This window comes from Leptopilina heterotoma, unplaced genomic scaffold (assembly GCF_015476425.1).
Source record: "Leptopilina heterotoma isolate Lh14 unplaced genomic scaffold, ASM1547642v1 Lhet_99, whole genome shotgun sequence".
Classification (NCBI taxonomy): domain Eukaryota; kingdom Metazoa; phylum Arthropoda; class Insecta; order Hymenoptera; family Figitidae; genus Leptopilina; species Leptopilina heterotoma.
The window spans coordinates 1,667,489-1,680,759 of NW_025111206.1; the positions used below are offsets into that span (position 1 = coordinate 1,667,489).

The 13,271-nt window shown below is 23.9% G+C and overlaps 1 protein-coding gene across 1 annotated transcript in view; it reads left to right on the forward strand.

Moving 5' to 3' along the window:
- The first annotated feature begins 12,867 nt into the window (after window positions 1–12,867).
- The window catches only part of LOC122512433 (proton channel OtopLc), a 61,284-nt gene continuing 60,880 nt past the window's right edge, over window positions 12,868–13,271 (forward strand). Inside the window, exon 1 of the mRNA XM_043628243.1 lies at window positions 12,868–13,176. The gene's annotated coding sequence lies outside the window, so the exon portion shown is untranslated. The remainder of the gene's footprint in view (window positions 13,177–13,271) is intronic.

Consider the following 13,271-nt stretch of genomic DNA (forward strand, 5'->3'; position numbering starts at 1 on the left):
CAGTAAATTGAAAGTATTCTTGATTGATATTGGTTGTAAAATAGATGAAATATTAAAGTTAAATAATTATGGTTATTTATGCAAAGAAAGAAAGGAAAAGAATCATTTTTTATAAAAAAAAAAAAAAACTTTTCGTATCTAATAACTCTTGTAATTTAATTCTCACTTTTCCATTGAACGCACAATTAATTCGTTAACACTTTGAAAGCATATGAACGTTAGATACTGTTACATATGGTAATGCTTGTAGATATGTAAATTAATTTCTGCTTCTCTGCGAGGCTTATTAAATATCACTTGGTGAATGGTCGCAATTTTTCTCTCTTAGTAAAAAAAAATTACTTTCAAATACAAATTTAATATTATAAAATCCCCATATACAGAAAAAATACACATATCACCCATTATTTGGATGTCAAAAAGAAAAAAAAACGTTTATAAAAATAATTATTTTTCTTCTAATAAAGAAAAATAAAATTTTTCTTCAAATAAATTTTTCTTCTCAGAAAAAATAATTATGAAAATAATAATTTACATTAAGAAAAAAATATTTGTTCATTAAAACTATAATTCTTGATAAAGAAATTATTTTTCTTCATTATTCTTCTTCTACTTCTTCTTCCAAAAAATAAAAACGTTTACGAAAATAATAATTCAGGTAATAAAAAATAATTTCTTTATCAAAAATATATTTTTCTTTACCTTTTCTTTAAAAAAAACAATTAAAATTAAAAATTTATCGAAAATAATAATCTACATGAAGAAAAATAATTCTTTTTAACAAAAATTAGTCTATTAGCAATTTTTTGTTGCCTTTAGTAATTTTCCACTTAAAACCAAGTTCAATAAAGAAGCCGCAGATTTATTGCGATAATTTCTAGGAAGAGTCGCCCGAGACAAGTATTTATAGCGATTGTTGGGATTGCAACAAGAGTGTAGGAGGTCTGAGATGTGTGAGATATTTCTTAGCTTTCCAGCATAACACACGCATAACAAAATGAGAGGAGAAAAATATTTATAATATACAATTCCATAAATATTTCTAAAACCATATAAATAAATTTTTGAAAATTCCAAATGTTTTACAAGAAAATTAATCTCATTTGAGATAGATTTCTCACGATTAAATTTCTAAATGAAATATTTGCCAGACTAAGAAATACGAGTGAAATAAATTATTAAACCTATTAATTATACAATTCAATTTTCTCTGAGTTTTATTTTCACTGTCCTTGACATTAAAGAATGAAAAAAAATAGATTTTTGTAATTTTAGAAATTTCTTTTTCATAAAAAACATGCCTCGGAACTTGGATAGTATAAAAGTCGCTTTTAGTCGATTAAAAATACAAAAAAAAAAAGTCGAAAAAATTATTTAATTCAATATTGTCATAGAAATTTAATTATTTTCTCCCCTTATCTTTAACTTATTTTTATATTTAATTATTCAAAAATTAAATCATTTTTTCAAACAAAATTTAAAGCTATTTATATGTTTTCACAGGAAAAGTCAATCAATCAAAATTTTACAAAAATTCAATTATTTAAAAATTTCTTAATTATTTCAAAAATTTAATTATCTTAAAAAAATTATTCAAAAATAATTTTTGAAACATTTGTCTATAGTTATTTTCCAAACTATAAAAATCGAAATAAGTTGCATCTGCATTACCAAAATAAATTTGGAATTTTATTGCAATATTTGGAAGAAAAGTTGAAAAAATTGCATTTTTTTTAAAACTATTCCAAGAATAGTTGCACTTTTTTGAAAATACCAAATTTATTTTAGTAATGCAAATGCAACTTATTTCGATTTTTACGGTTTTGGAAAGATTTTGAATTTATTTGGATTTTTACAGAAACAGAAATTTTCGAAAATTAAAATTTCATCAAAAACATAGAAAAAATCTTTATCTAGATCAGCGATATGTTTCTCTAGAATAGCTAAAGTTTTAACTAAAACAACTAAAAATTTCGCTACGTGAAGTAAAACTCTTAAAAAAATTTCCTATTTTGTAGAACATTCAAGCAAAGCATTTATTCCGTGAGGATAAAACAATACCGAAGATATTTTTTTTCTCATCAGAAAATAGAAATATTCTTCACTAGAAACAAATTATAATATCGAATACAATTCTTGAAGAAAAAAATTACTCAGAAAATGTGTCTATGTGTGCAAAATCTCTTGGAATAATTTCAGCAATTATTATAAAAACGAAAAGATAGAATGGATATAGAGTACAATGTTTAATCATATCATTAAGTCCTCAAATGATTCCGTCAAGAGTCCTAATGTAACAAAAAAAGAGAAAAAAAAGGGGAATCAAAAATCGATCAGTAATGAGAGAAAAAGAGAGAAACTATCGGAAAAATAATAATTCAGCAATCGACTTGAAATTTAAGATATTATTATGTAAAATATAATGCTCAACAGTCGGTATTATTAGATCATGAGTGTTAAAATATTATGAGGCTGCGAGATTCATTCGACTGAATATTGTAAAGAAATAAAAGAGTGAGTTAGATTTTTAACTTAGAGAACCCATTTAGTAAACCAAAGAATTAAAAAGAATAAATAAATAAATAAATAAAAAATTCATATTTGAATAAATTAAGAAAAAAAAACGACTGTAAATACGAAAACAAAAAGGATAATCTCAGTGTTTCTAGATTATAGTCGTGTCGACATGTTTCTTCGCATTATTATTATGATTATTATTATTAAAAATTATTATATATGAAATATATATACAACATACATATATATATAAACAAATTAATATATATATTTATTATTGCGTTGTTCTATTGTAATATTTATTATAATATATAGCAATTTAAGGACAAAATGTCCTTAGACTGTCAAAACTGCGCAACTCGTGTCAAAATTGATCCTTTTTTCAATTTTCCACAATTAATTAATTTTCCACTTTTCTTATATTCTGAATATTATCTAAAGAAAGTAAATAATTACCAAAATTTTATATAAAAGTATTTTACAATATGACTAAAAATGAAGTTTTAGTATAAAAAATTTTAAATTCCATAGCTTTTTTAAAAAATAGAATTTTTTTTACTAAAATTCGACTATCTGATTTCTAATACATATTGTCCGTAAAAAATTCTTTTATAAAATTTCCTAATTATTTTCTTTCAGAATACTAATTTTCTAAAGTGTATTCTTTAGTGTATTCCTTAGAAAATTTTAATTTCGATTTTCCTTTCTTTTTTTAAAATCATTTTCAATTTTTTTAACTTATTCTCTGTTTTATTTGCAATATTTGTTACTTTATACAATTGTTAAATTTAATCGTTAATTTGGATGCAATTGCTAATTTCTTTAAATTGTATAATAATTTATAATTTTGTAATTTAAAAATTATAATTAAGTGCGATAAATATATAATTATAAATTTAAGACATAGTTCCATATTTATAAATAGTGTAAAAGTCTCTAAAAAAATATATTTTACTTCTATATTTTATATTATTATTTACACTAGATAGTAGAAAAAATTTTATTCGTTTATTTGTTAGATTTTATATTTTTGTTCTCGTTAATTTTTTCTCTATTTAATTTACACTTACATATATAGATTTTAATTTTGCAATATTTTTTTTCTATACTCCGAGAATAAAATTAACAAAGAGAGTGATATAAAATGAAAAATATATTTTTCTTATAAAAAAAAAGAAGTTTTCTTATAAAAATAATTATTAAAATCTTGAAATCGTCTAAAAACATAATTTCATGGAAATTTTGACACGAGAGCTTCATCTTTTTTTTAAATAAAAGAAAAAAAAACGTGGGTTGGGGGAAATCTATTATTATGATCAATTTGCAAAATGAGCTCTATGTCACGTCTCTATGCTGTACTTTTTCTATGCTGTACTTCTACTCTAGTTCCTACGCAATGTTTGTATTCTTATACCCTTTATACTATTTGTACCTCACAAATTGCAATACACTCGTCTGCAATAATCGTCGAAATGGTCTTTTTTATTTCCCATTTTCCTCTTTTGTCTTTTTGAAAAAAAAAATTAATTTTTCAAATATTTTTCACCATTATCAAGTTTGAAAAGTTTGGGTAAAATAAAAGCAAAAAAAACATAAACATAAAAGAAACAGAAAAACCAAAACGTAATATAAATAAAAATATTTAATAAAAAATTTTTTATGTTATTCAAATTAAAAAAAATTGAAAGCTACAGATGTTAGAAGTTAATGATCGAAAAATTGTAAACACAGAAGAAAAAGTTTTTTTAATATCAAATTTTTTTTTTATAATTAAAATATAATTCTGGGTCTTGCTAATTGTCACTGAATATACCATTACAATGATAACTCTGATTAAATATTTACGTAACTAATGGCTAATTAACCTGAATATAAAGTCCAATGAAAACAATAATTAGCGGTAAGATATATACATGCAGATTCTACAATTATCGCTCCAATATTAATTAATATTAGTTCAATTTATTACATTTCCCTTACTTAAAAATTAAGGACGTCTTAATTGTTATTAAAAATATAATTAACTCAGGGATAAAAAAAAATTATTATTTTCAATAATTTTTAACTAAAATTCTTCTTTAAATCGATTATTTTTAATAATTTTCGAAAAAGTTCTTTATCGATTTTCAAATCCATTTGTTTACAATATTCAATTTTACAAAATTTCAATTATTTGTAAATTCTTTAACTAAATAAATATTAGAAAACAAAAACTTGAAATAATATTTAAAAAATTCAATTAAACTTTTTCAAAAATATTAATTTCAAAATTCAGTTATTTTTAAAAATTCACGCTATATTGCTTTTATAATATTCAATTATTATCTAAAATTTTAACTGAAATTCCTTTTTAAATCAATTTTTATTAGAAAATTCTACTACAATTTAATTATTTAAATACAAAAATTAAAAATTTATTAAACAATTGATTGTTTCTTAAAATTGAATTCTCATAAACAATTTTATGGACAAATTTTTAAATAATAAAATTCCTTCGACGAATTTGAAGAAAATTTTTAAGAATAATTACATTTATCGAGAAATTCGATTAAAATTGTATTAAAAATAATTGAAATTCTGCAATAAGTTTTATTATTTGTGAAAATAATTGAATCCCTAAGAAGAATTTTATTACTTTTGAACAATATTTAATTTTTGCGAAGAATATTATTACTCTTGAAAATAATTGAATTTTTGCAATAATTTGTAACTTTTACGAACTTGAATTTACAAATTTACAAAATTTCAATTATTCGTAAATTCTTCAATTAAATATATATTAGATAAAAAAAACTTTAAATAATTAGAAAAAAAATCCACAATTAAAGTTTCTCAAAAAATATTAATTCCACGCAATTGTTAGTTAAAAATATAAAAATTCAAATTTTTAAAGATTTTAATCTGAAATTTTTTTTAAAATTTAATTATTTCTAAAAATTTACGCTCTAATGCTTTTAAAATTCAATTATAATCTAAAATTTTAACTGAAATCCATTTTAAAATCAATGTTTATGAGAAAATTCTGCTAGAATTTAATTATTTAAATACAAAAATAACAATTTATTGGATAATTGCATGTTTCTTAAAAATGAATTTTCATAAAGAATTTTATCTATAAATTTTTAAATACCTGATTTCTTATGACAAATTTGAATAAAATTTTTAAGAATGTTTTCGACGAATTCGATTGAAATTGTATTTAAAATAATTGAAATTCTACAATGAGTTTTATTATATTTACAAAAAAAATTTTATTATTTACGAAAATAATCGAATCCCTGTGGAAGTTTTATTTTTTTATGAAAATAATTAAAGGTTTACGTAGAATTTCATTAAATTTATTTTTAAATAATTGAATTCTTTTGGAAAATTTTATTAAAATAGTAGATTTTAAAAATCATTCAGTTGAGAAACATTTTTGAAAATAATTGAAATTTTGCGATGAGTTTTATAATATTTATTTAATTTAATTTGTTTTTTATTCAATTTAGTTTATTACTATTTATTTTTTACTATTATTTTACTATTATTTTATTATTAGTATTATTATTTATTTATTTATTTATTTAGTTTTTTTTGAGATTTGAAATTATCCCATTTTAGAATAAGTAACATTTGATTATTAATTAATGGAGGGAATTGTGAATATTTGCATTTAAGAGTAGACGAGATCCAATGACCTTTCATTTTAAAGTTCGTTTAACAGTATTTTAAAAGAGTTGACCTTTCACGAGTCCAAGGTCAACTGGCAGGTGGCCCATAAATCTCATCTTTCGGAAGTAAACTGTATTATAGAGCTTTCACTTTCTGGAGTGCATGACTAAGGAAATAATAGTTCTTTAGATATTTCGTTCGTGTCATTTTATCAGAAACACAGTTTACTTTCTTCATTTTACATGAGCATTAAGATATCTGTTTTTACGGAGTAAACCACATTCCATTAAATGTCGAGACAGACGCAAATCAACATAAATTCTATATTTTTTTTGCAAATTCCCTGTACATTTGATTTTTAGTTTTTAATATTTACTTTTTAAAAAATAAAACTTGTAGGTATTCATAATTAAATTAATTAAATGAAATTAGAAATGTAGAATTTTAGAAGAATGAAAACAATAAAAAATAGATTTTGTTTCTCAGTCAGAATTAATGTTTCTACCCAAATATTTATTTTAGAAGGGAAAATTTTTGAAATTTTCGACAATTTCAGAAAAAAGGAAGAAGTAAAAATCTACAGAAAACCTCTTTAGAAATAAAATTCGAGATGAAAATATGGAACCGTGAGAGTCACTGAAAAACTGGGACAGTTTTCTGCCTCTCGACCTCGATTAACCCTCGCGGGAAATATATTCCGTCTTTTTCATCATAGGTTTTAGATGAAACGAACCTATAATTAGTATTGCAAGCTCAGTTCTTTTTTTTTTTGCATAAAAAATAAATAATTTTTGTCAAGAGAGAAAAATATATTTTTTAAAAATGAATTGTGACTGCCATTCTTTTTCTTAAAGTTCAATTTCGAAACCAATTTACAAGAATTTAGAAAACAATTTAAAAAACAAAAGAATTTAAAAAAGTCAATTTAAAGAATTTAGAAGACGAACGATTTAATGTAGAAAAAATTTACAAAGAATTAATAATAAAATCTTATACAGCATCTAAAACCAAAACACTTGACATACAAATTTGATAAAAAAAATTATCGCAAACATGTCAGTTTGAAGAAATTTTCTAAATAACCTTCAAAAAATGATAAATTGGTATCTAAATTAATTTGTTAGCTAATTTTGAGTAATTAAAAATTAAAGTAGAAAAAGTATAAAGTTGTAACATGTTACACAAGTGTTACATAATCGAGCGTGCGAACGAACTGACCCTTATTCACTTGCTATAGTTATGTTTACATCAAACCAGCGAGATAGGTGTGTATGTATCTAAACTCTGTATTTACATCATATTTCATCATCAGAAGTTTAGCTGCTAAATAATCGTCTCATCTGCTTTTAAATTTATCTATAAAAACAATTCTAAAAAACATTCATATTTTTCTTCTATAAATAAAAAACAAATGTTAGCAGGGCTCGAACCAGTATAAAAGTATTCAAAAATACGGACTTTACGGACCAAAAATAAAAAATAATACTTAAAGATGGCAAATTGATAAAATCATGACAATTTTCAAATCCATTTCTTTACAATATTCCAAACTTATCACTTAAACAATTCCAATTAATATCTGGGTCATAAAAATTAATTTAATTCACAATTTATAAAAAGTAACCACAGCCGATGATCAGCAGAAGATGAATAATTATTTTTGAGCGAACTTTATCTTTAGTTTACTAACAATTTTTAGTCATAAAATTTGTTACTGGTCCCAAACTATTGCTAAAACAATTCCAATTAATTTCTGGGTCATAAAAATTAATTTAATTCACAATTTATAAAAAGTAACCACAGCCGATAATCAGCAGAAGATGAAAAATTATTTTTAAGCGAACTTTATCTACTGTGTACTAACAATTTTTAGTCATAAATTTTCTTACTTGTCCTAACTTATCACTAGAACAATTCCAATTAATATCTGGGCTATAAAAATTAATTTAATTCCCAATTCATAAAAAGAAACCACAGTCGATAATCAGCAGAAGATGAATAATTATTTTTGAGCGAACTTTATCTTTAGTTTACTAACAATTTTTAGTCATAAAATTTGTTACTGGTCCCAAACTATTGCTAAAAGAAGTCCAATTAATACCTGGGTCATAAAAATTAATTTAATCCACAATTTATAAAAAGTAACCACAGCCGACAATCAGCAGAAGATGAAAAATTATTTTTTGAGCGAACTTTATCTTCAGTTTACTGACAATTTTTAGTCATAAAATTTTTTACTGGTCCTAACTTATCACTAGAACAATTCCAATTAATATCTGGGTCATAAAAATTACTTAAATTCACAATTTATAAAAAGTAACCACAGCCGCCAATCAGCAGAAGATGAATAATTATTTTTGAGCGAACTTTATCTTTAGTTTACTAACAATTTTTAGTCATAAAATTTGTTACTGGTCCCAAACTATTGCTAAAACAATTCCAATTAATATCTGAGTCATAAAAATTAATTTAATTCACAATTTATAAAAAGTAACCACAGCCGATGATCAGCAGAAGATGAAAAATTATATTTTGAGCGAACTTTATCTTCTGTTTGTTAACAATTATTAGTACAAAAATTGTTTACTGGTCCCAAACTATTGCTAGAATTTTTTTAAATTCCATACTATTTCTAGGTTTTCCATACCTTTTCCAGATTTTCCAGAATTTCCAGGCTTTGTGGTAACCATGCTTTAAAATATAAATTAATTTTTCCTTGAGAAATAAACTGGTCTCGATCCGAATGATGAATTTTATTTAAAAAAGTAACTTTTTTGATTAACAAAAAAAAAAAACAAATTCCCAGTCAAATTTCACTGATTCAGATTTAGAGAGTACACGAGATATTAATTACGAGACATACATGAATCCGTAAAGCCATCACGGAACAATAATTATCAAGAATCAATAAAGCAATTTTTGTCCCTTAACAAGACGAATTAATCGGGCATTTCAAACAATCTGCTCTTGCACTGATGAAAACTGAAGAGGTCATATTAAAGAATAAAGAAAGAGAGAAAAGGGGAAACAAATTTTTTTTCGTAGGGTTAAAAGTACTTGACGATAACGTGAGCGTCTATCATCTAATGTTGAAAGGAAGAAGGAGTGTGGGGGGCTCAGATGTCGTTTAGTCGAGCCACGCAGTCTGTTCAGTTCTTACACAACTACTATGTAGTATGAGGCAATCCCTATAATTACAGGGTAGATCTGACTTAAGGGTCGGCAGAACTCACCCAACAAGACATCCTTTGAAAAAAAAGGGTGGAAGAATTCTTATATTATAGCGGAAAGTTACCCCAGAACTTAAAAGCTCAGGCAATGAAATACAGACGAAGCCAAACAAAGACAAAAGGTCACTGAATATTCCAGGATGTGGTTGACACTTTTATTTTCATTTTTTTTTCACACCTACTCAAGGATTCGAGAGAGAGAGAGAGAGAGAATAATAACTCTCCCCTTATTTATTTCTAAACACAATTTTAAACTTTAATCAGTTTCTAATTATAAATTCAACTCTGCACTTAAACCTACATTATTTTTAATTAGATTTCTCTTTAATCACAATGTTTTAACTATTTTTAATTACAATTCTCCTTTGCTTCATTCACTCTAAATCTGAATCAGTGAAAATTTCACTGATTTCAATTCAGGGGACGAGTTTTCTTGAACAGAGTTGCCACAAATATTTAATTTTATTATTCCCTGACTTTTCCCTGATTTCCAGACAAAACTTTCACTTTTTTTTCTGACCCTAAAAAATATTCTGATTCACTCTAAAAATTATTAGGTACTCAAAAAAATGTTCTATTAAATTTATTTAAAATTTCTTTAATTGTAAAATTCTTCGAAAACATCAATAACTACTTTTCTAAATAAATATTTATAATCATTATTATTTTTCCGTTGGAATTAAAATTCTTCAAACCTTTTTGAAATTCAACAACTTATAAAAATGTTATTACAAAACATGAAGAAGGCGATCACTCCTAGTCTTCGAATCGGACTGATCGTTTTCTTCATATTTTGTAATAATTTAAATTGCCATAAAATTTTTCAAACAAAAGTTAATTTTTTACAAAAATCCTAATAAAATCTTTCACAAGAATTCAATTATGTATACAAGTAGTAAAATTTCTCAAAAAATTCAATTATTTAAAAAAAATGTAATAAAATTCGTTGCAAGAATTCAATTATTTTCATAAATAATAAATCTATTATTCGGTAATTCATTTTTAAATCAATTTTTATTAGAAAATTCTAGAAGAATTCAATTATTTAAATTAAAAACTAAATAATTTATTGAATAATTGAATATTTGAATTCTTATAAAGAATTTTACCAACAAATTTTTAAACATATTGAATTCTTTTGACAAATTTTAATAAAATTTTTAAGAATAATTACATTTTTCGAGGAATTCGATTAAAATATTGTATCAAAAATAATTAAAATCCTGCAATGAGTTGTATTATTTATGAAAATACTTGAATTCCTAAAAAGAATTAAAATAATTTAATTCTTCAAACGAATTTTATTCAAGTTTATAAAAATAACTAAATTTCTGTAAAGAATTTTATTATTTATAAAAATAATTCAATTCTTGAATGAACTTTGTTAATTTTTTTTTTTAATAATCGAAGTCTTGCGACGAATTTTATAAAAATCTTTTTAATTAATTGATATTTTTTGAAAAATTTTATTTTTTTTGTATTTTAAGTAATTGAATTTATTAAAAATTTTGTAAATAATTAAATTCCTGTAAAATTTTTCCAAGAATTTTATTAAAATTTTTCTAAAATAATTGAACTTCGGAGAAGAATTATTTATAATTTATAAAAATACTTGAAATTTTGACAAGAATTTTTGTTTAATTTTTGAACATAATTGAATTTCTGCGAAGAATTTTATTATTTTTGAAAAAATTTAATTCTTCAAACGAATTTTATTCAAGTTTATAAAAATAACTGATTTTCTGTGAAGAATTTTATTATTTATATAAATAATTAAATTCTTGCCACGAATTTTATTCAAGTTTATAAAAATAATTGAATTTCGGTGAAGAATTTTATTATATTTATAAAAATAATTGAATTCTTGGAAAGAATTTTGTTAAATTTTTTTTAGTAATTGAAGTCTTGCGACGAGTTTTATAAAAACCTTTTTAATTAATTGATATTTTCGAAAAATTTTATGAAATTTTGTATTTATTTAATTGAATTCCTGTGAAAATTTTATTACTTATTAAACTGATTTTTATTAAAATTTTACTGATTCAGTAATTTTTAACTGTTTGCCAGTTAAATTTCACTCATTTACATTTTGAAAATAGAGTGATTCTTATTTTAATTAAGTAAAATTATACTCATTTTACTGATTTACCAGTAAAAACAAATTTTTCCTGATAAATAAGTAAATCTAAAATGATTTAAAATTAAAAAAGTTCAGTAACTAATTGAAATAAGTTACAATTTTAACTGATTCAGATTTAATTAATATTTTGTTATAAAAATTCTAATTTAAAATTTGTCTTAATCTCTAAATCTAAGTCTGTAAAATTTGACTGATTTTCAGTGACTCAACTCTCACTATTAAAATCAGTCAAATTTCGCTAAAAACAAGTTAAAAATTATTGAAATAGGAGTTATCACTAACTGGCCAATTAAAAAATGACTAAAAACCTCAATATGCGTCATTGAAAAATGACTGATATTTAAATCATTTTTAACTTATTTTTATTAAAATTTTACTAATTCAATAATTTTCAACTATAATTTTCAGTCAAATTTTACAGATTCAGTAACTTTTAACTAATTTCCATTAAAATTTTTTTAATACGGTAATTGATAACTGATTTTCAGTAAAATTTAACTGATTCAGCAAATTTTTAACAGATTTCCAGGTTAATTTCACGGATTAAAATCGTGAGAATTCTGATTCAACTGATTTTCCGTTGAATTTCACTGATTCATATTTAGGGAGCACGAAATCTAAATCAGTGAAATTTTACTGATTTTCAGTAACTATTAAAATCAGTAAAATCTCTCACTATTAAAATTAGTAAAATCCCACTAAAAATAAGTTAAAAATCATTGAAATAGGAATTAATTTTGACTGACTGGACAATTAAAAAAATGGACTAAAAACCTCAATATACACCATTTAAAAATGACTGATATTCATTATAATCAATAATTTTCAACTGATTTCCAGTTAAATTTCACTGACTGAAATCATGAGAACAGAATCACCGATTCTCAGTAAAATTTCACTGATCTCCCGTTGAATTTTACTGATTCAGATTTAGAAAGCACGAAACAAAAATTCGAAAAACAAAGAAACAAATGAAAAATCTGCAATTCACGCTTATGGAGAGTTCGAGCCCATCGCTAGTGCTAAAACCGAACGCCAACTTGAGAGGGGGTGAACCACCCCCCTATGGAAGCGCGGAAAAGCGACTACGGTATTGATCGTCTTTCCCATGGCATGGGGGTTGTTTCTCTTCCCCATGAACTGCCGCCATTACAGCCATGGATCTCGTATAGTACGAGAGAGAGCGTACAACCCCATTTTCGCAAGGGCTTTTACACACACACATATATTTTGACCATTCCTTTATTGATGCGCATGCCTCACACTCATGTTTACATCTCTCTCTCTTTCTCTCTCCCTCAAAAAGTTTTTCACAAAATATTCTATAGCATACAAATACACATTCATTTCTCTTGATTAAAATACAAGTGTATACGAACACCGGCATTATCAATTCGCATATAAGTTCCTTGCATTATACATTTTGAATAATTGAGTTATTCTTCGCGATAGTAGCGCCCTCTTTGCGGAGCCATTATACGAAGGATTGAGGGACTCGCTCTCTCCTGGACACGAGGTTGTTTTGTGCTTACGATAACGTGAAGTATAGATATTTCAAATTTCCAAAGGGAAAATAATTATTTTATCGATGTCGGAAATTGGATAAATCATCTCTTCATTCTTCAAACAAAGAAGGTGAGTTCATTTTTCATTTAGAAAAAAATAAGACATTTCTTTTTGTTTGCCGGCACTGACCGGTTTTTCTCTCAATGCACGCGGGCGCGTCAGTC